A 12,901-nucleotide genomic window follows, 5' to 3' on the forward strand; every position below is an offset into this window, starting at 1 on the left:
AAGGAAATATCTTTGTATAAAAACTAGAGAGAATCATTCTCAGCAACCACTTTGTGATATGTGCGTTCCACTCACGGAGTTTAACCTTTCTTTTCATAGAGCAGTTTGGAAACACTCTGTTTGTAAAGTCTGCAAGTGGATATTTGGACCTCTTTGAGGATTTCGTTGGAAAAGGGATTTCTGCATCTAACGCTAGACAGAAGAATTCTCAGTAACTTCTTTGGGCTGCGTGTGTTCAACTCACAGAGTTGAGCCTTCCTTTAGACAGAGCAGATTTGAAACCCTCTTTTTGTGGAATTTGCAAGTGGAGATTTCAAGCGATTTGGGGCCAACGGTAGAAAAGGAAATATATTTGTATAAAAACTAGAGAGAATCATTCTCAGCAACCACTTGGTGTTTTGACCGTTCCACTCACAGAGTTTAACCTTTCTTTTCAGAGAGGAGTTTGGAAACACTCTGTTTGTGAAGTCTGCAAGTGGATATTTGGACGTCTGAGGATTTCGTAGGAAAAGGGTTTTCTGCATATAACGCTAGACAGAAGAATTCTCAGTAAATTCTTTAGGCTGCGTGTGTTCAACTCACAGAGTTGAACCTTCCTTTAGACAGAGCAGATTTGAAAACCTCTTTTTGTGGAATTTACAAGTGTAGATTTCAAGCGATTTGGGGCCAACGGTAGAAAAGGAAACATCTTTGTAGAAAAACTAGAGAGAATCATTCTCAGCAACCACTTGGTGATGTGTGCATTCCACTCAAAGAGTTTAACCTTTCTTTTCATAGAGCAGTTTGGAAACACTCTGTTTGTAAAGTCTGCAAGTGGATATTTGGACCTCTTTGAGGATTTCGTAGGAAAAGGGATTTCTGCATCTAACGCTAGACAGAAGAATTCTCAGTAACTTCTTAGGGCTGCGTGTGTTCAACTCACAGAGTTGAACCTTCCTTTAGAAAGAGCAGATTTGAAACCCTCTTTTTGTGGAATTTGCAAGCGGAGATTTCAAGCGCATTCTGGCCAACGGTATAAAAAGAAATATCTTCGTATGAAAACTAGAGAGAATCATTCTCAGCAACCACTTTGGGATGTGTGCATTCCACTCACAGAATTTAACGTTTCTTTTCATAGAGCAGTTTGGAAACACTCTTTTTGTAAATTCTGCAAGTGGATATTTGGACCTCTTTGAGGATTTCATTGGAAACGGGATTTCTGCATATAACACTAGACAGAAGAATTCTCAGTAAGTTCTTTGGGCTACGTGGGTTCAACTCACAGAGTTGAACCTTCCTTTAGGCAGAGCAGAGTTGAAACCCTCTTTTTGTGTAATTTGCAAGTGGAGGTTCCAAGCGCTTTGGGGCCAACGGTAGAAAAGGAATTATCTTCGTATAAAAACTAGAGAGAATCATTCTCAGCAACCACTTGGGGATGTGTGCGTTCCACTCACAGAGTTTAACCTTTCTTTTCACAGAGCAGTTTGGAAACACTCTGTTTGTAATGTCTGCAAGTGGATATTTGGACCTCTTTGAGGATATAGTTGGAAACGGGATTTCTGCATATAACGCTAGACAGAAGAATTCTCAGTAACTTCTTTGGGCTGCATGTGTTCAACTCACAGAGTTGAAACTTCCTTTAGACAGAGCAGATTTGAATCCCTCTTTTTGTGGAATTTGCAAGTGGAGAGTAAAAGTGCTTTGGGGCCAACCGTAGAAAAGGAAATATCTTCGTATAAAAACTAGAGAGAATCATTCTCAGCAACCACTTGATGATGTGTGCGTTCCACTCACAGAGTTTAACCTTTCTTTTCACAGAACAGCTTGGAAACACTCTGTTTGTAAAGTCTGCAAGTGGATATTTGGACCTCTTTGAGGATTTCCTTGGAAACGGGATTTCTGCATATAACGCTAGACAGAAGAATTCTCAGTAACTTCTTTGGGCTGCGTGTGTTCAACTCACAGAGTTGAACCTTCCTTTAGACAGAGCAGATTTGAAACCCTCTTCTTGTGGAATTTGCAAGTGGAGACTTCAAGTGCTTTGGGGCCAACGGTAGAAAGGGAAATATCTTCGTATAAAAACTAGAGAGAATCATTCTCAGCAATCACTTGGGGATGTGTGCGTTCCACTCACAGAGTTTAACCTTTCTTTTCATAGAGCAGTTTGGAAACACTCTGTTTGTAAAGTCTGCAAGTGGATATTTCGACCTCTTTGAGGATTTCTTTGGAAACGGGATTTCTGCATATAACGCTAGACAGAAGAATTATCAGTAACTTCTTTGAGCTGTGTGTGTTCAACTCACAGAGTTGAACCTTCCTTTAGACAGAGCAGATTTGAAACCCTCTTTTTGTGGAATTTGCAAGTGGAGATTTCAAGCGCTTAGCGGCCAACGGTAGAAAAGGAAATATCTTCGTAGAAAAACTAGAGAGAATCATTGTCAGCAACCACTTGGGGATGTGTGCGTTCCACTCACAGAGTTTAACCTTTCTTTTCACAGAGCAGTTTGGAAACACTCTGTTTGTAATGTCTGCAAGTGGATATTTGGACCTCTTTGAGGATATAGTTGGAAACGGGATTTCTGCATATAACGCTAGACAGAAGAATTCTCAGTAACTTCTTTGGGCTGCATGTGTTCAACTCACAGAGTTGAAACTTCCTTTAGACAGAGCAGATTTGAATCCCTCTTTTTCTGGAATTTGCAAGTGGAGAGTAAAAGTGCTTTGGGGCCAACCGTAGAAAAGGAAATATCTTCGTATAAAAACTAGAGAGAATCATTCTCAGCAACCACTTGATGATGTGTGCGTTCCACTCACAGAGTTTAACCTTTCTTTTCACAGAACAGCTTGGAAACACTCTGTTTGTAAAGTCTGCAAGTGGATATTTGGACCTCTTTGAGGATTTCGTTGGAAACGGGATTTCTGCATATAACGCTAGACAGAAGAATTCTCAGTAACTTCTTTGGGCTGCGTGTGTTCAACTCACAGAGTTGAACCTTCCTTTAGACAGAGCAGATTTGAAACCCTCTTCTTGTGGAATTTGCAAGTGGAGACTTCAAGTGCTTTGGGACCAACGGTAGAAAGGGAAATATCTTCGTATAAAAACCAGAGAGAATCATTCTCAGCAATCACTTGGGGATGTGTGCGTTCCACTGACAGAGTTTAACCTTTCTTTTCATAGAGCAGTTTGGAAACACTCTGTTTGTAAAGTCTGCAAGTGGATATTTCGACCTCTTTGAGGATTTCTTTGGAAACGGGATTTCTGCATATAACGCTAGACAGAAGAATTATCAGTAACTTCTTTGAGCTGTGTGTGTTCAACTCACAGAGTTGAACCTTCCTTTAGACAGAGCAGATTTGAAACCCTCTTTTTGTGGAATTTGCAAGTGGAGATTTCAAGCGCTTAGCGGCCAACGGTAGAAAAGGAAATATCTTCGTAGAAAAACTAGAGAGAATCATTGTCAGCAACCACTTGGGGATGTGTGCGTTCCACTCACAGAGTTTAACCTTTCTTTTCATAGAGCAGTTTGGAAACACTCTGTTTGTAAAGTCTGCAAGTGGATAGTTGGACCTCTTTGAGGATTTCGCTGGAAACGGGATTTCCGCAAATAACGCTAGACAGAAGAGTTCTCAGTAACTTTTTTGGGCTGCGTGTGTTCAACTCACAGAGTTGAACCTTCCTTTAGACAGAGCAGATTGGAAACCCTCTTTTTGTGAAATTTGCAAGTGGGGAGTTCAAGTGATTTCGGGCCAACGGTAGAAAAGGAAATATCTTCGTATAAAAATTAGAGAGAATCATTCTCAGCAAACACTTGGTGATGTGTGCATTCCACTCACAGAGTTTAACCTTTCTTTTCATAGGGCATTTTGGAAACACTCTGTTTGTATAGTCTGCAAAGGGATATTTGGACCTCTATGAAGATTTCGTTGGAAATTAGATTTCTGCATATAACGCTAGACAGAAGAATTCTCAGTAACTTCTTTGGGCTGCGTGTGTTCAACTCACAGAGTTGAACCTTCCTTTATACAGAGCACATTTGAAACCCTCTTTTTGTGGAATTTGCAAGTGGAGATTTCAAGCGCTTTGCGGCCAATGGTAGAAAAGGAAATATTTTCGTATAAAAACTAGAGAGAATGATTCTCAGCATCCACTTGCTGATGTTTGCGTTCCACTCACAGAGTTTAACCTTTCTTTTCATAGAGCAGTTTGGAAATACTCTGTAAAGTCTGCAAGTAGATATTTGGACCTCTTTGAGGATTTCGAAGGAAAATGGATTTCTGCATCTAACGCTAGACAGAAGAATTCTCAGTAACTTCTTAGGGCTGCGTGTGTTCAACTCACAGAGTTGAACCTTCCTTTAGAAAGAGCAGATTTGAAACCCTCTTTTGTGGAATTTGCAAGTGGAGATTTCAAGCGCTTTGGGTCCAACGGTATAAAAAGAAATATCTTCGTATGAAAACTAGAGAGAATCATTCTCAGCAACCACTTTGGGATGTGTGCGATCCACTGACAGAGTTTAACCTTTCTTTTCATAGAGCAGTTTGCAAACACTCTGTTTGTAAAGTCTGCAAGTGGATATTTGGACCTCTTTGAGGATTTCGTTGGAAACGGGATTTCTGCGTATAACGCTAGACAGAAGAATTCTCAGTAACTTCTTTGGGCTGTGTGTGTTCAACTCACAGAGTTGAACTTTCCTTTAGATAGGGCAGATTTGAACCCTCTTTTTGTGGAATTTACAAGTGGAGATTTCAAGCGCTTTGGGGCCAACGGTAGAAAAGGAAATAACTTTGTATAAAAACTAGAGAGAATCATTCTCAGCAACCACTTTGTGATATGTGCGTTCCACTCACGGAGTTTAACCTTTCTTTTCATAGAGCAGTTTGGAAACACTCTGTTTGTAAAGTCTGCAAGTGGATATTTGGACCTCTTTGAGGATTTCGTTGGAAAAGGGATTTCTGCATCTAACGCTAGACAGAAGAATTCTCAGTAACTTCTTCAGGCTGCGTGTGTTCAACTCACAGAGTTGAACCTTCCTTTAGTCAGAGCAGATTTGAAACCCTCTTTTTGTGGAATTTGCAAGCGGAGATTTCAAGCGATTTGGGGCCAACGGTAGAAAAGGAAATATATTTGTATAAAAACTAGAGAGAATCATTCTCAGCAACCACTTGGTGATGTGACCGTTCCACTCACAGAGTTTAACCTTTCTTTTCAGAGAGGAGTTGGGAAACACTCTGTTTGTGAAGTCTGCAAGTGGATATTTGGACGTCTGAGGATTTCGTAGGAAAAGGGATTTCTGCATATAACGCTAGACAGAAGAATTCTCAGTAACTTCTTTAGGCTGCGTGTGTTCAACTCACAGAGTTGAACCTTCCTTTAGACAGAGCAGATTTGAAAACCTCTTTTTGTGGAATTTACAAGTGTAGATTTCAAGCGATTTGGGGCCAACGGTAGAAAAGGAAACATCTTTGTATAAAAACTAGAGAGAATCATTCTCAGCAACCACTTGGTGATGTGTGCATTCCACTCAAAGAGTTTAACCTTTCTTTTCATAGAGCAGTTTGAAACACTCTGTTTGAAAAGTCTGCAAGTGGATATTTGGACCTCTTTGAGGATTTCGTTGGAAACGGGATTTCTGCATCTAACGCTAGACAGAAGAATTCTCAGTAACTTCTTTGGGCTGCGTGTGTTCAACTCACAGAGTTGAACCTTCCTTTAGACAGAGCAGATTTGAAACCCTCTTTTTGTGGAATTTGCAAGTGCAGATTTCAATCGATTTGGGGCCAACGGTAGAAAAGGGAATATATTTGTATAAAAACTAGAGAGAATCATTCTCAGCAACCACTTGGTGATGTGACCGTTCCACTGACGGAGTTTCACCTTTCTTTTCAGAGAGCGGTTTGGAAACACTCTGTTTGTAAAGTCTGCAAGTGGATATTTGGACCTCTTTGAGGATTTCGTAGGAAAAGGGATTTCTGCATCTAACGCTAGACAGAAGAATTCTCAGTAACTTCTTAGGGCTGCGTGTGTTCAACTCACAGAGTTGAACCTTCCTTTAGAAAGAGCAGATTTGACACCCTCTTTTTGTGGAATTTGCAAGCGGAGATTTCAAGCGCATTCTGGCCAACGGTATAAAAAGAAATATCTTCGTATTAAAACTGGAGAGAATCATTCTCAGCAACCACTTTGGGATGTGTGCGTTCCACTCACAGAATTTAACCTTTCTGTTCATAGAGCAGTTTGGAAACACTCTTTTTGTAAATTCTGCAAGTGGATATTTGGACCTCTTTGAGGATTTCGTTGGAAATGAGATTTCTGCCTCTAACGCTAGATAGAAGAATTCTCTGTAACTTCTTTGGGCTGGGTGTGTTCAACTCACAGAGTTGAACCTTCCTTTAGACAGAGCAGATTTGAAACCCTCTTTTTGTGGAATTTGCAAGTGCAGATTTCAAGCGCTTAGCGGCCAACGGTAGAAAAGGAAATATCTTCGTAGAAAAACTAGAGAGAATCATTGTCAGCAACCACTTGGGGATGTGTGCGTTCCACTCACAGAGTTTAACCTTTCTTTTCATAGAGCAGTTTGGAAACACTCTGTTTGTAAAGTCTGCAAGTGGATAGTTGGACCTCTTTGAGGATTTCGCTGGAAACGGGATTTCCGCAAATAACGCTAGACAGAAGAGTTCTCAGTAACTTTTTTGGGCTGCGTGTGTTCAACTCACAGAGTTGAACCTTCCTTTAGACAGAGCAGATTGGAAACCCTCTTTCTGTGAAATTTGCAAGTGGGGAGTTCAAGTGATTTCGGGCCAACGGTAGAAAAGGAAATATCTTCGTATAAAAATTAGAGAGAATCATTCTCAGCAAACACTTGGTGATGTGTGCGTTCCACTCACAGAGTTTAACCTTTCTTTTCATAGGGCATTTTGGAAACACTCTGTTTGTATAGTCTGCAAAGGGATATTTGGACCTCTATGAAGATTTCGTTGGAAATTAGATTTCTGCATATAACGCTAGACAGAAGAATTCTCAGTAACTTCTTTGGGCTGCGTGTGTTCAACTCACAGAGTTGAACCTTCCTTTATACAGAGCACATTTGAAACCCTCTTTTTGTGGAATTTGCAAGTGGAGATTTCAAGCGCTTTGCAGCCAATGGTAGAAAAGGAAATATTTTCGTATAAAAACTAGAGAGAATGATTCTCAGCATCCACTTGCTGATGTTTGCGTTCCACTCACAGAGTTTAACCTTTCTTTTCATAGAGCAGTTTGGAAATACTCTGTAAAGTCTGCAAGTAGATATTTGGACCTCTTTGAGGATTTCGAAGGAAAATGGATTTCTGCATCTAACGCTAGACAGAAGAATTCTCAGTAACTTCTTAGGGCTGCGTGTGTTCAACTCACAGAGTTGAACCTTCCTTTAGAAAGAGCAGATTTGAAACCCTCTTTTGTGGAATTTGCAAGTGGAGATTTCAAGCGCTTTGGGTCCAACGGTATAGAAAGAAATATCTTCGTATGAAAACTAGAGAGAATCATTCTCAGCAACCACTTTGGGATGTGTGCGATCCACTGACAGAGTTTAACCTTTCTTTTCATAGAGCAGTTTGCAAACACTCTGTTTGTAAAGTCTGCAAGTGGATATTTGGACCTCTTTGAGGATTTCGTTGGAAACGGGATTTCTGCGTATAACGCTAGACAGAAGAATTCTCAGTAACTTCTTTGGGCTGTGTGTGTTCAACTCACAGAGTTGAACTTTCCTTTAGATAGGGCAGATTTGAACCCTCTTTTTGTGGAATTTACAAGTGGAGATTTCAAGCGCTTTGGGGCCAACGGTAGAAAAGGAAATAACTTTGTATAAAAACTAGAGAGAATCATTCTCAGCAACCACTTTGTGATATGTGCGTTCCACTCACGGAGTTTAACCTTTCTTTTCATAGAGCAGTTTGGAAACACTCTGTTTGTAAAGTCTGCAAGTGGATATTTGGACCTCTTTGAGGATTTCGTTGGAAAAGGGATTTCTGCATCTAACGCTAGACAGAAGAATTCTCAGTAACTTCTTCAGGCTGCGTGTGTTCAACTCACAGAGTTGAACCTTCCTTTAGTCAGAGCAGATTTGAAACCCTCTTTTTGTGGAATTTGCAAGCGGAGATTTCAAGCGATTTGGGGCCAACGGTAGAAAAGGAAATATATTTGTATAAAAACTAGAGAGAATCATTCTCAGCAACCACTTGGTGATGTGACCGTTCCACTCACAGAGTTTAACCTTTCTTTTCAGAGAGGAGTTGGGAAACACTCTGTTTGTGAAGTCTGCAAGTGGATATTTGGACGTCTGAGGATTTCGTAGGAAAAGGGATTTCTGCATATAACGCTAGACAGAAGAATTCTCAGTAACTTCTTTAGGCTGCGTGTGTTCAACTCACAGAGTTGAACCTTCCTTTAGACAGAGCAGATTTGAAAACCTCTTTTTGTGGAATTTACAAGTGTAGATTTCAAGCGATTTGGGGCCAACGGTAGAAAAGGAAACATCTTTGTATAAAAACTAGAGAGAATCATTCTCAGCAACCACTTGGTGATGTGTGCATTCCACTCAAAGAGTTTAACCTTTCTTTTCATAGAGCAGTTTGAAACACTCTGTTTGAAAAGTCTGCAAGTGGATATTTGGACCTCTTTGAGGATTTCGTTGGAAACGGGATTTCTGCATCTAACGCTAGACAGAAGAATTCTCAGTAACTTCTTTGGGCTGCGTGTGTTCAACTCACAGAGTTGAACCTTCCTTTAGACAGAGCAGATTTGAAACCCTCTTTTTGTGGAATTTGCAAGTGCAGATTTCAATCGATTTGGGGCCAACGGTAGAAAAGGGAATATATTTGTATAAAAACTAGAGAGAATCATTCTCAGCAACCACTTGGTGATGTGACCGTTCCACTGACGGAGTTTCACCTTTCTTTTCAGAGAGCGGTTTGGAAACACTCTGTTTGTAAAGTCTGCAAGTGGATATTTGGACCTCTTTGAGGATTTCGTAGGAAAAGGGATTTCTGCATCTAACGCTAGACAGAAGAATTCTCAGTAACTTCTTAGGGCTGCGTGTGTTCAACTCACAGAGTTGAACCTTCCTTTAGAAAGAGCAGATTTGAAACCCTCTTTTTGTGGAATTTGCAAGCGGAGATTTCAAGCGCATTCTGGCCAACGGTATAAAAAGAAATATCTTCGTATTAAAACTGGAGAGAATCATTCTCAGCAACCACTTTGGGATGTGTGCGTTCCACTCACAGAATTTAACCTTTCTGTTCATAGAGCAGTTTGGAAACACTCTTTTTGTAAATTCTGCAAGTGGATATTTGGACCTCTTTGAGGATTTCGTTGGAAATGAGATTTCTGCCTCTAACGCTAGATAGAAGAATTCTCTGTAACTTCTTTGGGCTGGGTGTGTTCAACTCACAGAGTTGAACCTTCCTTTAGACAGAGCAGATTTGAAACCCTCTTTTTGTGGAATTTGCAAGTGCAGATTTCAAGCGCTTTGGGGCCAACGGTAGAAAAGGAAATATCTTCGTATAAAAACTGGAGAGAATCATGCTCAGCAACCTCTTGGTGATGTGTGTGTTCCACTCACAGAGTTTAACCTTTCTTTTCATAGAGCAGTTTGGAAGCACTCTGTCTGTAAAGTCTGCAATTGGATATTTGGACCTCTTTGAGGATTTCGTTGGAAAAGGGATTTCAGCATATAACGCTAGACAGAAGAATTCTCAGTAACTTCTTTGGGCTGCGTGTGTTCAACTCACAGAGTTGAACCTTCCTTTGGACAGAGCATATTTGAAACCCCCTTTTTGTGGAATTTGCAAGTGGAGATTTCATGCAATTAGGGGCCAACGGTAGAAAAGGAAATATCTTCGTAAAAAACAAGAGAGAATCATTCTCAGCAACCACTTGGTGATGTGTGCATTCCACTCATAGAGTTTAACCTTTCTTTTCATAGAGCAGTTTGGTAACACTCCGTTTGCAATGTCTGCATGTGGATATTTGGATCTCTTTGAGGATTTCGCTGGAAAAGGGATTTCTGCATATATCGCTAGACAGAAGAATTCTCAGTAACTTCTTTGGGCTGCGTGTTTTCAACTCACAGAGTTGAACCTTCCTTTACACAGAGCAGATTTGAAACTCTTTTTTTGTGGGATTTGCAAGTGGAAATTTCAAGCGCTTTGGGGCCTATGGTAGAAAACGAAATAACTTCGTATAAAAACTAGAGAGAATCATTCTCAGCAACCACTTGGTGAGGTGTGCATTCCACTCACAGAGTTTAACCTTTCTTTTCATAGAGCAGTTTGGAAACACTCTGTTTGTAAAGTCTGCAGTGGATATTTGGACCTCTTTGAGGATTTCGTTGGAAAAGGGATTTCTGCATCTAACGCTAGACAGAAGAATTCTCAGTAACTTCTTTGGGCTGCGTGTGTTCAACTCACAGAGTTGAACCTTCCTTTAGTCAGAGCAGATTTGAAACCCTCTTTTTGTGGAATTTGCAAGCGGAGATTTCAAGCGATTTGGGGCCAACGGTAGAAAAGGAAATATCTTCGTATAAAAACTGGAGAGAATCATGCTCAGCAACCTCTTGGTGATGTGTGTGTTCCACTCACAGAGTTTAACCTTTCTTTTCATAGAGCAGTTTGGAAGCACTCTGTCTGTAAAGTCTGCAATTGGATATTTGGACCTCTTTGAGGATTTCGTTGGAAAAGGGATTTCAGCATATAACGCTAGACAGAAGAATTCTCAGTAACTTCTTTGGGCTGCGTGTGTTCAACTCACAGAGTTGAACCTTCCTTTGGACAGAGCATATTTGAAACCCCCTTTTTGTGGAATTTGCAAGTGGAGATTTCATGCAATTAGGGGCCAACGGTAGAAAAGGAAATATCTTCGTAAAAAACAAGAGAGAATCATTCTCAGCAACCACTTGGTGATGTGTGCATTCCACTCATAGAGTTTAACCTTTCTTTTCATAGAGCAGTTTGGTAACACTCCGTTTGCAATGTCTGCATGTGGATATTTGGATCTCTTTGAGGATTTCGCTGGAAAAGGGATTTCTGCATATATCGCTAGACAGAAGAATTCTCAGTAACTTCTTTGGGCTGCGTGTTTTCAACTCACAGAGTTGAACCTTCCTTTACACAGAGCAGATTTGAAACTCTTTTTTTGTGGGATTTGCAAGTGGAAATTTCAAGCGCTTTGGGGCCTATGGTAGAAAACGAAATAACTTCGTATAAAAACTAGAGAGAATCATTCTCAGCAACCACTTGGTGAGGTGTGCATTCCACTCACAGAGTTTAACCTTTCTTTTCATAGAGCAGTTTGGAAACACTCTGTTTGTAAAGTCTGCAAGTGGATATTTGGACCTCTTTGAGGATTTCGTTGGAAAAGGGATTTGTGCATCTAACGCTAGACAGAAGAATTCTCAGTAACTTCTTTGGGCTGCGTGTGTTCAACTCACAGAGTTGAACCTTCCTTTAGTCAGAGCAGATTTGAAACCCTCTTTTTGTGGAATTTGCAAGCGGAGATTTCAAGCGATTTGGGGCCAACGGTAGAAAAGGAAATATATTTGTATAAAAACTAGAGAGAATCATTCTCAGCAACCACTTGGTGATGTGACCGTTCCACTCACAGAGTTTAACCTTTCTTTTCAGAGAGGAGTTGGGAAACACTCTGTTTGTGAAGTCTGCAAGTGGATATTTGGACGTCTGAGGATTTCGTAGGAAAAGGGATTTCTGCATATAACGCTAGACAGAAGAATTCTCAGTAACTTCTTTAGGCTGCGTGTGTTCAACTCACAGAGTTGAACCTTCCTTTAGACAGAGCAGATTTGAAAACCTCTTTTTGTGGAATTTACAAGTGTAGATTTCAAGCGATTTGGGGCCAACGGTAGAAAAGGAAACATCTTTGTATAAAAACTAGAGAGAATCATTCTCAGCAACCACTTGGTGATGTGTGCATTCCACTCAAAGAGTTTAACCTTTCTTTTCATAGAGCAGTTTGAAACACTCTGTTTGAAAAGTCTGCAAGTGGATATTTGGACCTCTTTGAGGATTTCGTTGGAAACGGGATTTCTGCATCTAACGCTAGACAGAAGAATTCTCAGTAACTTCTTTGGGCTGCGTGTGTTCAACTCACAGAGTTGAACCTTCCTTTAGACAGAGCAGATTTGAAACCCTCTTTTTGTGGAATTTGCAAGTGCAGATTTCAATCGATTTGGGGCCAACGGTAGAAAAGGGAATATATTTGTATAAAAACTAGAGAGAATCATTCTCAGCAACCACTTGGTGATGTGACCGTTCCACTGACGGAGTTTCACCTTTCTTTTCAGAGAGCGGTTTGGAAACACTCTGTTTGTAAAGTCTGCAAGTGGATATTTGGACCTTTTTGAGGATTTCGTAGGAAAAGGGATTTCTGCATCTAACGCTAGACAGAAGAATTCTCAGTAACTTCTTAGGGCTGCGTGTGTTCAACTCACAGAGTTGAACCTTCCTTTAGAAAGAGCAGATTTGAAACCCTCTTTTTGTGGAATTTGCAAGCGGAGATTTCAAGCGCATTCTGGCCAACGGTATAAAAAGAAATATCTTCGTATTAAAACTGGAGAGAATCATTCTCAGCAACCACTTTGGGATGTGTGCGTTCCACTCACAGAATTTAACCTTTCTGTTCATAGAGCAGTTTGGAAACACTCTTTTTGTAAATTCTGCAAGTGGATATTTGGACCTCTTTGAGGATTTCGTTGGAAATGAGATTTCTGCCTCTAACGCTAGATAGAAGAATTCTCTGTAACTTCTTTGGGCTGGGTGTGTTCAACTCACAGAGTTGAACCTTCCTTTAGACAGAGCAGATTTGAAACCCTCTTTTTGTGGAATTTGCAAGTGCAGATTTCAAGCGCTTTGGGGCCAACGGTAGAAAAGGAAA

Source organism: Gorilla gorilla, chromosome 4, assembly GCF_029281585.2.
Source record: "Gorilla gorilla gorilla isolate KB3781 chromosome 4, NHGRI_mGorGor1-v2.1_pri, whole genome shotgun sequence".
Lineage (NCBI taxonomy): Eukaryota > Metazoa > Chordata > Mammalia > Primates > Hominidae > Gorilla > Gorilla gorilla.